The sequence below is a fragment of the Nyctereutes procyonoides genome, unplaced genomic scaffold, assembly GCF_905146905.1.
Source record: "Nyctereutes procyonoides isolate TBG_1078 unplaced genomic scaffold, NYPRO_anot_genome, whole genome shotgun sequence".
Taxonomy (NCBI): Eukaryota; Metazoa; Chordata; class Mammalia; order Carnivora; family Canidae; genus Nyctereutes; species Nyctereutes procyonoides.
In genome coordinates this window covers 4,615,528-4,636,222 of record NW_026575036.1, presented here as the reverse complement: position 1 = coordinate 4,636,222, position 20,695 = coordinate 4,615,528, and the positions used below count along the sequence as shown (strand labels likewise).

Here is a 20,695-nt window from a genome sequence, read left to right as displayed (position 1 = left end):
TAAAATAAAATAAAATGTTTGTGAAACTTTGTAATTAAAATAGTCTTATGAGCTAGGGTATTGATGTCACTTTGGCCATATTTCCCTAACACTCAATTTTATCATATGTTTTGGAGTTACAGGTGTCCTTCTTAATTTGAAGATGAAGAAAAAAGTAGGAAAATGATGCCACATGTAATTCAGGGTATCAATGATAAACATAGGATTATAGACAAGATTCTTCTAAAAGACATCAAAGAGGTTACAAGATACCTCAGAATTTGTTGGAATAAGATCTAGAAGAAAACAAGAAGTCGGACATATAAGCAAAGGCACTCAAAGCATACTTACCCTACGAGTATAGTGGCCATTCCAGTTGAAAGGTTAAGCAGTGCTTTTGGTGGTCTTGTGGAACTGGGGAAACAGAAATCAAAATCAAGAACTTTTTAAGAGAGGGGACATTAATAATTTACCCACTACAAAGAACTGTATCTATAAAATAATCTGGAAGTAAACAAGCCCTCTCTTGAACATGCACCTAAACACTGCACCATCTGTTGGAGGGTCAAGGAGCTTAACACTTAAACTTCATTTAAAGTGGTTCTGGACTGGTAGGTAAAAAAGCAAAGGGAAATCCTCTATGAAAAATGATACCATATGAAAAGCATCAGAAAATTTTTCTGAACAATTTTTCTTACACTGTTTTCTTGTACAAAGGATGTTCAAAACCCAGGCACTTAGCTACTTTCAAATATACAACACAGTATTATTAAGTATAGTCATAGTTACTTCACTGTACATCCCATGACTTACTCATTTTATAATTGGGAATTTGTATGTTTGGACCTATTTTACCCACCTCACCTATTCCCTCACATCCCCCTTCAGGCAACTACAAATCTGTCCTATATATCTATAAGCTCATTTCTTCATTTTTTTTTAGACTCTACATATAAGTAGAGTCATACAGTATTTATCTTATTCTGACATTTCATTTAGCATATAGTCCTCAAGTCCTAAGTTGTCCAAATAGCAAGATATTATTTTTATGGCTGAATAATATTCTATTATATAAAAATATTAGCTTTTTTATCCATTCACTCATCAATGTACATTTGTTATTTCCATGTCTTGGCCATTGTAAATAATGCATAATAAACCTGGGGGTGCATATATCTTTTTAAATTAAAAAAAGAAGCAAAACACAAAAAAGAAGCAAAACAAACAACATAACTTAATGGAATCATCAACCTCAAATGATAAAACAATTGTACTTAAAATGCCCACATAAGTGAACACCAAGTTTAACATTTTGGGTAGGGGAGTAGAAAATATAAAACATGACATGGCAGAGAGCACCTGGATGACTTAGTGCATTGTGTCCAGCTCTTGATTTCAGCTCAGATCATGATCTAAGGGTCACGAGATCAAGCCCCACACTGAGGTGGGGGGGGGGAGTCCATGCTCAGCATGGAGCCTGCTTAAGATTCTCTCTCTCCCTTTCCCTCTGACCTTCCCTCCCCTGCTCACATGCATGTGCTCTCTTTCTCTCTAAAAAAAAAAAAAAAAAAGTGACATGGCAGATATGAGACAAAACTGAATAACAATTCATTAACTGAAAAATGTAACATGAAATTTTATGAATTGGTAATAGGAATTAGCTATGACTGAAAAAGAATTAGTGAACTAAAGATAAGGCAGTCTTGCCTAACCAGGAAGCCCAGCCAAAGAACCCAGGCAACCATGGAGCCCATTGTACAGCCATACTTGGGCAGGGAACCAAACTAGCAGTCCTGTCCAACTACTAAGTATAGCCCCTGGCCCTACATAACCAAAGAGCCTGAACGATGACCCTGGGTAATGCAGAACCTAGTCTATGGCCCTGACTGATTGCTAAACATAGCCTGTGGTCTCACCAAGGCAGGGAGCTCAACCAGTAACCTTGCCCAACTGCAGAGCATAGCCACTGACAAGGAAACATGGAAAGCAACTCTATCTGACCACAGAGCACTGTCTCTCTATCCACTCAACCATGAGACACAGCTGGAGCCCCCTTTTGACCAGAGAGCTCAGCCAGCAACCTTGCCTTACAGTGGAGTCTTGCTAGTGGCTTACTGGATGGCAAAGTTCAACTTATGGCCCTGCCTAACTTCAGGACATAGCCTATGGCCCTGCCTGATCACAGGGAGGCTTCATCCAACTATGAAGCTCTGCCTGAAGCCCTGAGTGTCCAGTCAGTAGCACCATCTGGTAGGGAAGCACAGCATGAAAACCCATGTGACCAGGAGCAATTGTTAAGCCTGGCCCGTAAACCTGTCCAGTTGTGGAGTCCAACCAGTGGTACCACTCTGCCAGGGAACACAGGCTGTGACCTTACCTGATCAGAAGTAATTGCAGAGTCCAGCTAGTGGCCCCACCTGATTGCAGAGTATAGACAGCAGCCTTGACCAGTAGGAGAGCCCACCCACTGGCACTGCTTGAACACAGAGTCCAGTCAGTTGCACTTCCATCCCAACCTCAGAACACGGGCAGTCGCCTTACCCAAATAAAAACCCCAATAGCAAGCCCTGCCTGCCCAAGGATAGTACCAGCTAAACTGTTCAGTAATCAAGCTGAGCTCACTGGTGAAGGTTTTCCCCTGTCAATGTGAACTTGTCAAGTCTGGAAGAAGAGACAACTTACTCAAACATGCAGATACCAGGGCACAGAATCAAGGATCACAAAGAATCAAATAAACATGACACCACCGAAGAAAAGTAATAAAACTCCAATAATAGACCCTAAAAAATGCAGATCTATGAAATGTCTAAGACTTTAGAACAATCCTCTTAAAGAAGTTCAGTGAACACAGAGACAACTAAACAAAATTAGGAGGCAAAATGCATGAACAAAATAAGAAGCTCAACAAAGAAACAGGAGCCACGAAACAAACAATAAAATCTTAGAGCCAAAGAATACAAATGCTGAACTACAGAATTCAAAAGACAGTTTCATCAGCAGAATCAACCAAATAGAAGAACAAACAAATAATGAACCAGAAAATAGGTCATTTAAAATTATCCAGAGAGGGTATCCCTGGGTGGCTTGGAGGCTTGGCACCTGCCTTTGGCCCAGGGCGTGGTCTTGGGGTCCCTGGATCGAGTCCCACTTCAAGCTCTCTGCGTGGAGCCTGCTTCTCCCTCTGCCTGTGTCTCTGCCTCTCTCTCTCTCTCTCTCTCTCTCTCTCTCTCTCTCTCTCTGTGTCTTTCATGAATAAACAAATAAAATATTTTTTTAAAAATTATCCAGATGAAGAAAGCCTACAATACCCCTTTGGGATACCATTTTAAAAAGCACTATATGCATTATGTGACTTCCAGAAGGAGAAAAGGAAGAGAAAGGGACAAAATGTATATTTAAAGGAATAACTTCCCAAACTTGGGGAGAGAGACGGACATCCAGATTCATGAGGCCCAAAGGATTCCAAAAGAGACTCCAAAAGGGCTATACCAAGGCACATTATGATTAAATTGTCAAAACTGAAAGACTATGCCAATAAAGATATACACACATCACACACAAAAAAAGAAAGCTCTCGAATAAATGACCTAATTTTACATCTCAAGAAACTAGAGAAAGAACAAACTAAATACAAAATTAGCAGAAGGAAGAAAATAATAAAATTAGAACAGAGATCAATGAAATAGAGGATAGGAAAACAATAAAAAAGACTAACAAAACTAAGAATTGGTTCATTGAAAAGAGAAATCAAATTGAAAAACCTTTAACCAGACTAGTCAAGAAAGAGACAAAACTCAAATAAAATTATAAATGAAAGGGGAGATGTTACAACTGATACCACAGAAATACAATGAATCATAAAAGGCTACTATGAACAACTATGTACACCAACAAACTGTACAACCTAGAAGAAATAGACAAATTCCTAGAAATAAGAATTTGATAAAACCTATCAATGAATCAGAAAGAAAGAAAATCTGAACAGGTCAATAGAGTACAAGAAGATTAAATAAGTAATCAAAACCTTCCCAATTAAAAAAAAAAAAAGCCAAGAATCAGTTGGTTTCACTGGTAAATTTAGCCAAACATTTAAGGAAGAATTAATGCCAATTCTTCTCAAATTCTTCCAAAATGTTGAGGTGCAGGGAACATTCCCAAACTAATTTTATGATTCAACACTGATACCCTGATTCCAAACCATATAAGAACACTATAAGAAAACTATAGACCAATATTGTTAGTGAATATTGATGCAAAAATTCTCAAAAAAAAAAATCCCAAACTATCAAATCACATTCAACAGCATGTTAAAAAGATCATATGCCATAATCAAGTGGGATTCATACCTGGAATAGAAGGATGGTTTAACATATGCAAATCAATAAATGTGATACATCACAGTAACAGAATGAATAATAAAAATCACATAATTATCTCAAATGATGTAGGGAAAGCATTTGACAAAATTCAGTATCCATTCATCACAAATATCTTAACAAATTGGGTATAGAAGGAACAAATTTTAATAAAATAAAAGTCCTATATGCTAAGTCCATTACTAACATCACACTCAGTGATGAAAGGTTGAAAGTTTTCCCTCTAATATCAGGAATGAGACAAGGTGCCTACTTCCACCACTCCTATTCACTGTAGGACTGGAAGTCCTAGCCAGAGCAATTAGACAAAGCAAAGAAATAAATGGCACCAAAATCTAAAGAAAAAAAATCAAAAGCATCTTATTGCAGATGACATCATCATATATACGAGAATATATATAGAGAGAATTATATAATTTTCAATATGTATACACAAACAGAAAGAGACAGAGATAATTCTAAAGACTCCACCAAAAAACTGTATCATTGCAGAACTCAAAATCAAAAATCAGTTCTGTCTATACACTAACAATGAATTACTGAAAAAAAAAATCCCATTTACAATAGCATCTAAACAATAAAATACATAGAAATAAATGTAAGCAGGGAAGTGAAAGATCTGTACACTGAAAACTATAAAACTTTGATGAAAGAGATTGAGGAAGACACAAATAGAAAAAAATAAATCTTTGTTAAAATATATACTGTTAAAACATCCATACTAACCAAAGCCATGTATAGATTCAATGCAATCTCCATTTTGGTTTCAATGGCATATTTTCACATAAAGAAAAAACACAGTTCTAAAATTCACATGGAACCACATGAAGCTCAGAATAGCCAAAGCAATCCTGAGAAAGAGGAACAATACTGGAAGCATCATACTTCCTGATTTCAAACTATATTACGAAGCTATAGTAAATCAAAACAGTATGTTATCAGCACAAAAATGGACATATAGACCAATGGAAGAGCCCAGAAAAAAACCCCATGTATATATATATATATATATATATATTCAACTAATATTTGACAAGAGAGCCAAGAATACACAATGGAGAAAAGATAGTCTCAATAAATGGTGGGGGAAAAACTAGATATTCACATGCTAAAGAATGAGACTGAACCCCTATCTTACACTGCTCACAAAAATTAACTTTAATGGAATAAAAACTTATATGTAAGACATGAAATCACAAAACTCATAGGAGAAAACATAAAGAAAGTTCCTTGACATTGACCTTACCAATAATTTTTTGGACATGACACCAAAAGCACAAGCAACAAAAGCAAAGTGGGGCTGCATCAAACTAAAAGTTTCTGCAAAGCAAAAGAAATGATCAACAAAATGAAAAGGCAACCTAAGAAATGGGAGAAAAATGTTCATAAACTATACATCCAAAAAGGGGTTAATATCCAAATATATAAAGGATTCAACTCAATAGCAAAAATATAAAAACAAATAACTTAAAAATGGGCAAAGGGCTTGAACAATTTTCCAAAGAAGATATTTAAATGCCCAACAGGCACTTGAAAATATGCTTAACATGACTAATCATTACAGAAATGCAAATCAAAACCATGCAATATCCTCTCACCCCTGTTAAAATGGCTCTTGTCAATAAGTGCTGGCAAGGATATGGAAAAAAGTGCACTGCTGATGGGAATGTAAACTGGCATAGCCACTGTGGAAAACAGAACAGAAGTTCCTAAAAAAAAAAAAAAATAGAACTACCATATGATCCAGCAATCCCACTTCTGGGTATATATCTGAAGGAAGCAAAAATGCTGTTTTGAAAAGATACCTGCATCCCATGCTCATCACAGCATTATTTATAATAACCAAGATGTAGGAATCACCTAAGTGCTCATCAGCACATGAATAAATAAAGAAAATGTGGTGTGAGTGTGTATGTATGGGATATTACTCAGCCATAAAAAGGAAGGAAATCCTGCCATTTCCAATACTATGGATATACCTTGAGGGCATTATGCTACATTAAATAACTCAGACAAAGACAAATACTGTATGATCTCACTTCTTTATGGAATAAAACACTGAAACAACAGAACTGTGGCTGCCCAAAGTAGGCTTGGAGGAGTGGAGTAGGGAGAAATGGGTCAAGGTGGCCACAGGGTACAAACTTCCAGTTACAAGATGAATAAGTTCTGGGGATGTAATGAACATCATGGTAACTATAGTTAACATTCCTACATTGTATAATTGAAAATTGCTGAAAGAGATCTTAGAGGTTCTGAACACACACAGGCACACTCACAGACACACAAATGGTAACTATAGGAGGTGATGGATGTGTTAACTAACCTTACTGTGGTAATCATTTCACAATATATACATTTACAAAATCATCATGTGGTACACCTCAAACATCTAAAACGTCATATGTCAATTAAATCTTCATGAAACTGGAAAAAATATCACAGAGATATTTTACGTTCTTTCTACTAAGTCTGTGAAATCCTGTGTGTATTTTTTTATGAAGGTTTACTTATTTATTTGTGAGAGAGATAGATCACACAAGAGAGCACAAGTGAGGGGAAGGGCTGAGGGAGAGAATCTCAAGCAGATTCCCCACAGAGTGGGAGCCTGAGGCAAGGCTCGATCCCACATAAGATCATCACCTGAGCCGAAATCAAGAATCAGTCGCTCAACTGATTGAAGCACCTAGGTGCCCCTTCTGTGTGTATTTTAAACAATAGCACATCTCAGTTTGTACCCACCACATTTTAATTGTTCAATAGCCACATATGGCATATGCCCAATGCGTTGCATAGCACAGGTCTCAACATTCCAAAGAGATGAGCAGATTTTGCATATCAAATAATGTAAATAATTGTAGCCAGAATGTGGACTGTGGTAGATTAAATATGACCACAAATACTTTGCAGTTCCTCCCATTAAATAGTGGAACATATTTTCCACTCCTTGAAGCTAAGCTCTCACCTTTTGACTTGCTTTGACTCATAAAATGTAATAGAAGTGGTATTGTATGAGTTCCAGGGCCTAATTCTCAAGAAGGCTTTTAGCGTTTCCTTCACACTCTTGGAAAATAACCCTGCCTTTTGAGGCAACCTGGAAGCAACTACTGACAGATGAGAGATTTCCCTGATCATTGATCATGGGCAATGGCCAACACTAAGTCTCCAGACATGTGATCGAGGCGACCTTAGACATCCTCTCCTCCCCAGTCAAGCCACCTGATGACTGCTGTTGCAGAGCTAACCCCAGGTGAGATCAGAACTGCCTTCCTTACCCAGCTATCTTTAGCCCACCCTGCCATTGAGATTCTCCAAACAGCCCTCTTCACTATTATTGGCATTTATATGGCAAAGACACATCTGTGAGGATACTACTTCCCAATGTGCCACTAGACAGAGGCATTCAACCTCTCTACTCTCAGATTTACATTTCTAAGTTTAATAAGATATATCACAATAGTCCCTTTGTCAATTTTTTCTAAGACCTTTGGTTCTCCTTTCCTCACCAACTCTCTCCTGCATAGTTTAGCAATCTTAGCTTGTACGATGGTAGGGTAGACAGATGTGTCTGCACAATCACTTCTCCCAATATTTTCCCATCTTACAGCTCCTCAGTGAGAGCCTCTTTTTGGACAGTGTCTATCTATCTAGTTAGAATGAGGTGCATCACAGGTCCAAGGTATACAAATGAGAAGGAGAAGGAGAAGAATGGGAAATATATCATTTATTTGCACATCATCGTATCACATTTATCTGTCCAAATAAATAGCAAAATATGGTCAGTAAATTAGCTTATAATTCTTACATACACTGCCACACTTGGCACAGAGTTAAATGTATAATAGATACCAAATTGGTCATTGAAATTGTTGACTGAGACAGTAAGTCCATCCAGATAGAGTTTACACCCTTTACATGTTTGGTGTTTCTCTCCTCCAGAGGAAGATTTTACCTCTGATCCTTTTGAAGTCAACAGGTGTCTTTCTCTAAACAGCTACATAGATGACTAGTGCCCACTAGATAATTTTCTGCTTGGAGATAAATGGAGAAGAGGATAAGGGAGAGGGAGAGAGTGAGTTCCTTTGCACTTCACATCTGTAAAAGCATATTCTTAGTTTCATTCTGACTGGAAATAGAGAATCGGGCCTAGCAGTTCTTAATCTATAAATTTTTGGCACTTTGGTTAATTCAGTGGCATGATAACCATAGTTCACAATGTGCTTCAATTAAATAGATTTATTTAAAGATGTATTTATTTTAGAGAGAGAGTGAGTTGGGGGATGGGCAAAGGAAGAGGGAGAGAATCCTCAAGCAGACTCCCAGCTAAGCACAGAGCCCCACATGGGGCCCAATCCCAGAACCTTGAGATCATGACCTGAGCTGAAATCAAGAGTTAGACGCTTAACTGACTGAGGTACCGAGGTGCCTCTCAATCAAATAGATTTTATAGCTTGCTGGTTTTCTAAAATGTCCTTATAAATGATTCTTTTATTGTTATTATTATAAGACAGTGTGATTATATTGATATTGATATGATATATGTGGGAATCAGTATAAGATTCTGGAGTTTTGATCTAGCATGAAACATAAATCAGATATCATCCATTATGTGAATGAATAAAATAGGAATTCTCCACTCACTCTCCAAGTTATCAGTGTAATTAGCAGATGTCAAAAACTCAGATTTATCTCAAGAGCAGCATTTTTTTTCAAAATCCAAATCATAAACTATTTATCTCTTTCAGATGTTTAATTTAAACTTCAAGTAATAAAAATACATTTGGAAAGAGAATAAAATAAATATATAATATATTTTCTATACATGTGTATGTCAAAGTTTACAAAGTAAGGAAAACCTGTTATGCAACTCTTGAGAGACAAGAAGACAAGAAGTAAAACAGCATTGGTAAATATGGGAGACATTTAGAAGTTTCAAAAAATTTTTTTGACTAAACCTTTGTGCTTTTGGAGTGCTAATTTCAAAGTCTGATTAACTATTTTACACTATTAGCTTCACCTAATAAGTTACTGTTTCCCAAAAACCAACACTTGAAGTACATGAGCATCTAATAACCAACTATTCAATGCAAATGACACTATTGCATTGTGTTGCTTCTTAGAAACTAACTCTCAAGTTAGTTTCTAAGAACAAGTTTGTTCCTTTTTAAAAATATTTCTAATCCAAAAAGGACATGAAAAGAAAATGATCCTTAGTGTGAGTTTTGTCCTCCCTGCTCAGTTATTTTCTTTCTGAATCTAGATATGTCATTTCAGCAAACCAGGTAGTTTCATCATTATACTAGATTTTGATGTCAAATAAAACTGGATTTCATTGAACCAGTGACTATGAACAGGCACAATAAAGCTCTTGCAAATAACAAAATATAAATCATGAACATAGTTATCCTGTCTTTAAATAGTGAATCATTTACTAAATCTATATTTTTATTTCAAATATTCTGATTCAAAATTTATTATATTAGTAATTTTGTTGAAAAAATGTATTGAGCCAAGTCTTCCTTGGTGCCAAAGTCACTCTCCAATAGTAAACATAACGGTTCCAGAAAGCAGAGTTCCAGTAGCTTGAGAGAGTTAAAGCTTCTCTTGAAGGATTAACTTAAATCCAAAGAAAATACAAGCCCATAAATGTAGAGATTTTCATTAAATGGAAATTAAGAGGAGCACTTTGGAGGACTGGTACTGAGGAAACTAGGCTAAGAAAGATCTTTTCAGTTGGAAAGAATAATAACCATGTAAAAACTACTAAAGGCTATTTAAACACAAATATTTTACGATGTCTGTTTGGCCATAGTATTTGGAAAATTTAAGAACACTGAAGATTGTTAAAATACACAATATGCAAACTCTTAAATACACATATGTATGTTTTCCCTCAGACGCTAGAAGCAAACAGAATTTCCCCCCTAAGTCCAGGTATCTATGCACATACAAAATACCTTCAAGCCAACTTTCCTTCTTGGCTCAGAATCTCACGTATGGTTTGCATGATGTTAACAAAATTAATTACTCAACCTGCGATCAGGATGCCAACCAACCTCATGTCCTCAGGGACCTTGTTTTATCTGTTACAGACTCTTTCTCCAGTATCAACATCTTTATTTACCCAGTCAGACTGGCACCCTTAATTGTTCCCTCTCTGCAGTGCGACAGAAGCTCTACAAGAGTGGCGGCTATGTTCCCAATGCCTAGGCAATTTCTCCAGGATCTACTTCCTACAGCTTGCTTCAGTGCTTTTCATGACTGCTTTATTTACTCTGTTTTTATCTTATTGCCTTAAACCAGGAGTCTCCTTTAGATTCATTAAAGTTGAAAAATCTGTCTGCATTTGATTTTCTCTCTCGTCTCGGAGGACTCTTTCCTCTGTTCTGCAGCCCAGAGGCCAGCCCTGCCCATCCCTCACTCTGCTGGCTGCTTCCTAGTTCTTGCACTCACCTCATGGCCTGGCCTTAGCTGGCCTCTATTTATCCACATATGGACTTAGCCCAAAATGAATCTCTTTTTACAGCTTTTAAACACATGCAGATCGGCCCTATCTAAAAAAACCTTTCATTACCTATCCCAAATCCTTCTAGAGCCCTAATTCTTCTCTCTCCTTCCCTTTTCTTGGTCAAGCTCCTTGTAAACATAACCTACCCTCAGCTTCTACTTCCTGACCTCACAATCATTGAGATACTGGCGTCTCTTCCCAGCAACATATTGAATTCTCTCTTGCTGAGAATGTCATTGACCTAATTACTAGCTCCAATGGATACTCTTCTGAATTTCAGTTCCGCGTTTTGTGGCCTAAGACTCATACCATTCCTTTTTTTCTTGGAATTCTCTCCTATGATATGTATGGTACTTCTTTCTTCTGGCTTCCTGTGGGGGAACAATGGCATTAAGTACTAAGGAAACTGATCTCAAACATGCATAAAAGCATGGAATATGCATCTGCCGATGACTTATAACAGCCAACTTCTCAGTAGTAGCACATATTGGTACAAGGCTTCACAAAATTGCCTACCCATGCTGCCTCTTGGTCATTAATATCTATTCGTTCAATGAGGGTGTCAGGAATTCTCTCAAGTTAGTTCTAATTTTTGAGGACCAAGAAGCTGGCCTGGGGTCTAAGTTAGACTAATAGCCCTTAGCAGACAAGTCATATCAGAGCCTAATGCTTCTCGACCTAGGAGGTCACCTATTTAGAACTGAGATTCTTCTGCACTTTAGGCATACATGGTTCCCTAAACTTTCTTGATGGAAAAAGAAAAAAAAAATAGAATGAGAGGTGAAAAGTGGGACAGAGTCAATTCTTTGCTTCCACTGAAGTTCTCAGAGTGGTTGCTGAGACTAAGGGCTAAAAGCTGGCTAGAGGGTAAGGAGATGGTTCGAAAAACACAGTGGTGCCCCCACAACAATATAGTGGCAGGGTAAGTGTGGGCCTGCTTTACCCTGCTGCAGAAGTTTCTTACAGTTCAGCAAATAGTTATTGGGTGTCCATTATGTCCCAGGTTTTCTTTGGGGCAATGGCAACACAAGGATGAGGAAACACAGCTTTTATTCTCAAGGAGCTGCAATTTAGCAGACACTACCATTAGGTGGGCATGAAAAATACAGTAAAACACCAGGAATCCTTCTCTCATCTAGAGTATTCTCTCCCTCTTCCTCTGCTTATATTCCCCAACCAATGAAGATGGAATTTCAAATTTTACCCCCAGTCCCGTTATAGTCCTATTCATACCTACACTTCTGAGCTCCCATAATGACACCTTGGATGAAGAATTTATTACTATTTTCCATTTGTCAAAGGAATTTCATTACCAGTAAATTTATTCTAGGAGATATCAATATACCTCCTACATTACTCTCTAAGATATGCTGCTTCTGTTGGATGAAACATTGGCAAGATCTTTTGGCTCATCGCATGTTATCCACATTTCTGTTCTTTCCTAAGTATTCCTACTGCTTTGGGATTTCAGTCATTAAGAGGACAATCAAATTGAATCAAAACAATTATGCAATAATATGCATGCCAAGGTTTCCTGGCACCTCTTACCAGAAACTCTACAGTGTGAGAGTGCATTCCCCAAATATTTTATTTACATTCAACTTGTCCCAAGGTATTGCACTAAGAATAGGAATGAATATATAGCCTGTTTGTTCAAAGAAGTAAGCCACATAGCCAAATTTGTACTGGTTAATGTTGTCTCCCTCATGAATAGAGAATATGGAATTGAAAAATGACTAGCATGGAGGACAGAATGACTCAGAAATCTAAGAATAGCCAAATCATGTGAAAAGACGCAAAAGCTGCTTCAAAATGAACCGCATCTGCCTGACTCACAAACCCAGCAAATTACAATATTTAAATCTATGCAGAATAACCCTTCACCGGCATTTTAACTGCATATTTAACTTTGTGTGGGTATGGATTTGCCTTCTTACTGTGAGATAGTTTATTAGTTCAAAGGTGTATTCTGGCTCAAAAAAAATAATATCAATCCAGTTTGTTCTGTTTCTTTGAGATTATAAATTAATAAATTAGGCTGTTTGGAATCATTTTAAGAATAAATTTGAAACTGCATTTTGAATAAACCACATGCTCTTCAGAAGTCAAGGAGACACCAACCACCAAAGCCCTGAGAAAGGAAGATAAGATGAGAGCCTAAGACCCCATGGGAGGTCCCATGTTGCCTTAGGTAAGCTCCTTATCTAGGATTCGGGGACTAATCAGACCCCCTAAATACAGTGTTTCCTCTGCATTAGTATTATAAGTCACTTTCTTGGGATTTAATTAGGAACAGAACTGAGAGTAGTCTGAGAGGGCATGTTCTTTGCTGTTCTCATCACCATACTCACCCCTAATAAACTGTCAAGGAAGAAATTCAGGACGAAGGAATTCAATGGACTGAGTATCATCCTGCATTAGATACCTTGGTCAGGCATCATTACCAACACACTGTGCCCTCTGAAGGTCCCATGCTTTGATCAGTAAACAGACCTATATCCTGAATCCTTTCCATCAAAGCCTTTGCATCCCCTTGCTTTAATTAAAATCTGGGTCTCATCCTAGGCTCAGCCTTCCCTGCAGCCCTTTCAAGTGGTGGTTGCTCTTGCAGGTGGTGTAGGTTGCTTCCCCATCCCACAGCCATTTTCACACTGTCCCTTCACCGGGGAACCCCTGTTTCTTCTAGTTTCATGTCATCTGGAGAGAATACCAATCCCCTTCATTCCTGCTGTGATGACCTGTGTTTTGTTTAATGCTCTGCCCTTGGGAGTGTTGACATTTCAAATAATTTTTGATCATCCCATTTTCATTTTGCACTGTGTCTCACAAATGATGTAGCTTGTCCGATTCCTATAGGTAGTCTTGCCCTTTCAAATTAACTCTACACTAACAGCTCAAACCATTTTTTAAGATAATATTTATTTATTCAGAAGAGACACAGAGAGAGGGGCAGAGACATAGGCAGAGGGAGAAGGCCCCCTGCAGGAGCTCAAAGCAGACTCGATCCCAGGACCTCAGGATCACAATCTGAGCCAAAGGCAGACGTTCGACCACTGAACCAACCAGGCACTCCCAAACTATTTAATTTAATTTAATTTAATTAATTAATTTAATTTAATTTAATTATTTATTTATTTGAGAGACAGACAGAAAAAGACCACACAAGCACCTGCAAGGAGAGGAAGGAGGAGGGAGGGCAAGCAGATTCCCTGTTTAGCAGGGAGCCTGACTTAGAACTAGATCCTAGGACCCTCATATCACAACTGGAGCTGAAACCAAGAATTGGAGGCTTAACAGACTAAGCCATCCAGGTGCCCCCAGGCTATCATTTTTATTAGGTGAATCAGGATGCTCCCTTGGTTGAAACACACTGATGGCTTTTCATTGCATTGAGAATCAAATTGTCCCTCATATCATGGTCTACAAAGCCCTGCCTGGTTGGGCTACAAGACTCCCTCCCCCAGTTCAATAACCCCGTTCACTGAAGTTGTAGGCACACTGGCATCTTTCAGATTGTTGTACATACTTGCTTCTCTTACTCAGACACTTTACACATGTAGTTTCCTTCCTCTGCAGTACTCTTTCCCACACTACAACCTTCTCATACCTCAAGATTTAGCTTGCTGGGGGATCCCTGGGCAGCTCAGCAGTTTAGCGCCTGCCTTTGGCCCAGGGCGCGATCCTGGAGTCCCAGGATCAAGTCCCACGTCAGGCTCCCGGCATGGAGCCTGCTTCTCCGTCCTCCTGTGTCTCTGCCTCTCTCTCTCTCTCTCTCTCTCTGTCTATCATAAATACATAAATAAATATTAAGAAAAAAAAAAGATTTAGCTTGCTGTGCTTATTGCCAGAACAACCCCCAAATCTCAGTGGCTTATTAAAAAAAGTTTTACTCCTCCATCATAACACAGTCTGATCAGCTGGTTTCTACAGCCAGACTTCCTAATGAGGATTCAGGGGCCCTTTTCAATAGGGTGGTTTCATCACTTTCCAAGGCCTTAGATTCCTTTGCTGGATTGGCTCTGCCCAGTAGGAAGATGAAGGAGGCATGTATGGAGCATCACAGCAGAGGTTTATCACCAGGTCTCAAAGAGGAGTTTGCCAATCTTGCCCATATACCAGTGACTCCATGAATTTATAAAAGAGCCTGAGAAATATTGTTTAAGTCTATGCCCAGAAAGGAAAGGAAATGGGTTTGCGTGCATGTTAGTATCTTGGCCACTGTCTTCTACTCAGAGAGTCTCTGATTCTTAATCACAAACAGCTCACCTCTATTTTACTCTACTCTTGTAATCAAATTTTCTTACCTCAATTTGTTGGTTTATTTATTTACTTTTTAATTTTTTTTAAGATTTTATTTATGTATTCATGAAAGACACACAGAGAGAGGCAGAGACATAGGCAGAGTGAGAAGCAGGCTTCCCGCAGGGAACCCCATGCAGGACTTGATCCCTGGACCTGGGGATCGCACCCTGAGCCGAAGGCAGATGCTCAAACACTGAGCCACCCAGGCATCCTGGTTGATTTATTTTTTGCCTTTTATTTGTTTAGACTTTCTTATCTACTAGAATGCAAATGCCTTGTGGGCAGAGATCTTACCAATCTTTTTCACTGTTATATCCTCAGGGCTTAGAGCAGTACCAAGGATATGGTAAATACTTAATTAAAAAAAAAAAAACCTCTGTTGACTAATTTAATGAGTACAAGAAAAATATGTCTTGTTCCCTCTTGCTGGTAATATTGGTAACTATTCTTGTCTGTCATGCAGGAATGATAGAATGGCAAGGTTCCCTATTCCTGCAGAGATTACCGGTGCTTTTAAAGGCAGGACATGTTTAGAAATGTTCTGGAATCAGATTCCCTCAGTTCAAACCCCAAGGTTACTGCTTATTAGCTATGTAATCTTGAGTGACCTACTCAATCTCTCTAAGCCCTGATTTCCTCTTCTGTTAAAAAATATAATAGTAAAATTTATATATATATATATATATATATATAATATCCACATCCCAGGATTATTGTAAGATAAATGAGATAATATATGTAAAGTACTTAGTAGCACGCTATGGTTAATGGCTCAATAAAAGTAAGTATGATTATTATTATTTAGCACTACATACCAAATGGCTGGTCCAATACATAGCACAAGCAAGCACTCAATATATATTGGTTGAATAAATGAACAAATGAATAAAGGAAAACCTTCTCTCATAGCTATTGACTCCAGTAAAAACAAGAGTGATCTTTACTGGACCTTCAGTCCATGAAAGCCCTTAGTTGCTAATGTTCAGCTCTTGGAAGGTGCTTTTATGCATAACAATAGTGTACAAGCCCTAGGAAACACCCAATGTTTTGAAAACTATCTGGCAATGTGTGGAAACTTGAACAAGAGCAGCAGATCTCATTCTCTTCCCTCACAATTTTTTTAAGTTTAATTTTTTCCAGTTTTGAGATATAATTGACATGCCTCACTGCATAAGTTTAAGCTATACACCATACTGGTTTGATTTACATATATTATGAAATGATTACTACAGTTATTTAGTTAGCATTTATCATCTCATGCAAATACAATAAAAAGAGAAAGCAAAAAAAATTTTTTTCCCTTGTGATGAGAACTCAGAATTTACTCTTTGTAGCTTTCACATACATATGTCATAAACCTGTTAACCATAGTCATCATGCTATACATTTCAACCTGAGCACTCACTTATCTTAACTGGAAGTTTATACTTTTTGACCACCTTCCTCCAATTTCCCTCCTCTTACCCCCTGCCTCTGGTAAACACAAATCTGATCTCTTTTTCTAGGAGTTGTTTTTTTTTTGTTTTTGTTCGCTTGCTTTTAGATTACACATGTAAATAAGATCATATGATATTTGTCTTTCTCTTTCTGAACTATTTCATTTTAGCATAATGCCTTCCATGTCCATTCATGTTGCCTCAAATGGCAGAATTTTTCATTTTTTATGGCTGAATTTTGTACACACACACGCACAGACACACACAGAAACACCACAACTTCTTTATCCATTCATCTGTGAATGGACACTTAGGTTGTTTCCATTTCTTGGCTACCACAAATAACACTGCTATAAACATGGGAGTACAGATATCTTTTCAAGTTACTGTTTTCATTTCCTTTGGACATATGCCCATAAGTAGAATTACCAGATCATATGATAGACTTATTTCTAATTTTTTGAGGATCCTCCATTCTGTTTTTCATAGTAGCTGCACCAGTTTACAATCACATCAACAATGCAAAAATGTTTCCTTTTCTCCACATCCTTGCCAGCATTTGTCTTTTTCATAGTGACCAACAGGCATAAGGTAATATCTTGTTGTGGTTTTGATTTGCATTTCCTTAATAACCAGGGATGTTGAGCATCTTTCCTGGTACCTGTTTGCCTTTCTTATATCTTCTTTGGAGAAATGTCTATGCAGGTCTTTTGCCCATTTTTAAACTGAATTATTTGATTTTTTCTATTGAGTTGTAGAAGTTCTTTATATGTTTTGTATATTAACCCCTTATCAGATATATATACAGTTTGCAAATATTTTTGGCATCCCATTGTTTTTGCACTTTGATGATGATTTGGGGGGGGGGGCAGCACAGAAACTTTTTATTTTGACAGAATTCCACTTATTTTTTATTTTGTTAAATATGCTATAGGTATTATATCCAAAAAAATAATTGCCAAGACTTATGTCGAGGAGCTTTTCCTGTTTTCTAGGAGTTTCATGGTTTTAGGTCTTACATTTAAGTCTTTAATCCATAATTTTAAATAGATCTCTCCATTCACATCACCCGACTTTTTAATTTTTAAATCCAACTTCTTTCACATATATAAGTTTCTTCCTAGTGAAAGAATAATGATGAAGGAAACAAATGATCAATTAATATTAGAGCAAATTTAAATCTTAGCATTGCCATATAATTTTAAGATCATTTGAAAAAATTAATCAAAATAAGTACGTCCATAAAAAATTTCAAATGATATAGAGGAATACAGAGTAAGAAGAACATATTCCTTCACTGTTGGATATCAGTTCCATCTCCAGAAGCAAACATTGTTAACGATTTCTTGTTTGTTTCTAGAAATTATCTATGTATGAATAAGCGTAGGTTTGCTTGTTCTGTCATTAAAAAAAACCCACAAAACAAAACAGTAAACACCTTTATTATCTGAGTGAAGATAGGAGGGAGGAGGATTTGTTTACCCTTCCTGGCTTTGATTTTCCTCAGCTAGAACTCCAGCTCCTTGCCTTCTAGCACATGGCCATCTGCCCTGCCATGCTGGCCTGGTCTTCTTGTGATGCACTGGGTTGGAACTTCTCCTCCAGAAGATGCTGATTTGGGCATTCTTTGCCCTTTCATCATATTTCTTCGATCATTTTTGTTTAAAATCTTTTCCCTCTTTAGGACTCAGCTTGGCCCAGGGGCAGTGCATAGTGGGACTCTTCTACTGTTGGGGTGGTATGCTGTCAATGAGCATGACATAGATATTCACAAGGTCTTGGTGAAGCAGTTCATTGATGGATGCTTTGTAGACAACAACAATGAGCCTTGTTTTGCACACACAACACTTGGAACTCCAGAAGAAGTTCCCCACATGCAGCCTCTAGGCATAGTAGCTCTTGTTCCCTCCCCAAACTCAGACTGCGGGTGTGGGGTATTCATATTCCAACCTCTGCTTCTTATGGTAAGACTTCCTTTTGCCCTCAGACTTGTTTGTGCCAGTTATCCCAGGAGATGACCATCACTCATAGCTGGCTGAAAACAAAGCTACCGCCATGTGTTTCCCATGCCTTTTATTGCCTGTATGATATTCCAACTGGAGAGAGACAGTGTGTGTGTGAGAGAGAGAGAGCAAAGAAAGCGGGGGAGAGACAGAGAATTGCAAGCCAACTCCTTGCTGAGCACAGAGCCTGACAAAGGGCTCAATATCTCTATTCTGAGATCATGACCTGACCTGAAACCAAGAGTCAGCCACATAATCTACTGATCCACCCAGGCCTCCCTTAAACAGGCTTTTATTGGTAGATACTAAATTGCTTCTTTTTTGTTAGCTGTTGTATACCGCCTTGTAATTGAAGTCTTGGTACACATATCTTTTCAAAATTATGGGAATATTTCCGAAGGATAAATTCTTAGAAGGGAAGTTTCTGGGTCAAATAATATGTGCCTTTAAGTTTGAGTGATTTTTCTAAACTACCTCTAAAAAGGTGGGTCATTTTATGTATTTTTTTAAAGATTTTATTTATTCACTTATTAGAGAGAGAGCACAAGCAGAGGAGAGGGAGAAGCAGAGGGGAGCCAGACTTGGGGCTCACTCCCAGGACCCTGGGATCATGACCTGAGCCTAAGGCAGATGCTTAACCAAATGTGCCACCCAGGCTCTTCGGGGTAATTTTATGTAATTTTTAAATGTACATCACACTATCTTCTTAATTAACATTTTAAAATCAGGAATGAAAAGAATCTTTCCATGTGTTTGCTGGAAGTTAGTGCTTTTTTTTTTTATGAAATAGCTACAGAGGCACTTTACCCATTTTATATATGATTTTTTTTTCAGTTCTGTGTGAAAGTAAGAAAAACTAGCTTTTATTTGCCATACACGTTGAAAATAGTTTTTCTAATTTTTTCATTTTTCTTTGACTTTGTTTATGGTGATTCTTGCAACACAAAAGTTTAAAATTTATAACTAGTCATGCATCATCCATCCTTTCCTTCCCTGATTATTTCACCATACACAGAGAAGACTTCTATGCTCATAAAAAACTTCCTATGCTTTCTTTTGATGATTTCTGAATTTCATCTAAATCTCAGATCTATCTGAAATTTTTTTGGTACAGAAATGAGGTAAGTCACTAAGTACCTTTTTAAACTGTAAGTTGTTAGAAATTATTTTCTCCTTTATTGAGTTTCCTCACTGATCTAAATGCTATCATCATCAACTACTAAATATCTACATGAATCTAGATCTATATCTTGTTTCTTGAAGCTAATCACAATTCTCCATTTATTTACCAGTCTCTTATCCTTTAGATTATGATAGCTTAACTTCAAATTTAATATCTGATAAAACTTGTTCTAGCTCACTACTCTTTTTCTTTCCAGAATATTTCTTGTTATTCTCAACCGGCTATTTGTCAGTAAAAAAAAATTAAAAACTGTTCATTTACTCCAAAATACACCTACTGGCAGTTTAATTACCCACAATAATAAGGAAAGTGGACTTCTTCACAACGTTGATTCTGTTTATCCTAGAGTAAGGTATATTTCTCCACTCTTTCAAGTCCTTATGTCCATCAGTAGAGTCCTACATATTAATAGTTAGATAGTTAAAAAACAAATTTAGCTATTTTTGTCTTTTTTTCTGATTACTATATTAACTTTGAACCAACTACCTCGCCAAATTCTGTTTGCCAAAGCTTTTCAGTGGATTTTCTGGATCCTTTCCTGTTATTAATTAGATCTTTCATTGATTTATTCAATAAATAAGCACTAATATGTGCCAAGCATTAATCTAAATACTAGGCAAAAAGCAGTGATCAAAACTGACAAATTTCTTTCTCTTCTGGAACTTATATGTTAGTAAGAAGAACAGGATAATAATTAAATATATATTATGTTAGGTGATTATAAATATTAAAGAAAAAACAAATTAGGTAAGAGAATAGAGAATTACAGAGGTAGAAATTAGTTACTATTTTAAGTTGGGGAGTCAGTAAACTCTGGCCTGAATGAAAAAGAAGGGAATGAGTTACTTCAATACTCAGAGTCAGGACAGAAAAAGGAAAAGCAAGCAGAAAGGAACTGAATGAGAAAT

At 37.3% G+C, this 20,695-nt stretch overlaps 1 pseudogene; it reads right to left on the bottom strand.

Moving 5' to 3' along the window:
• Positions 1 to 222: 222 nt before the first annotated feature.
• LOC129505476 (40S ribosomal protein S8-like) lies at positions 223 to 18,623 on the bottom strand (annotated as a pseudogene).
• Positions 18,624 to 20,695: the final 2,072 nt, after the last annotated feature.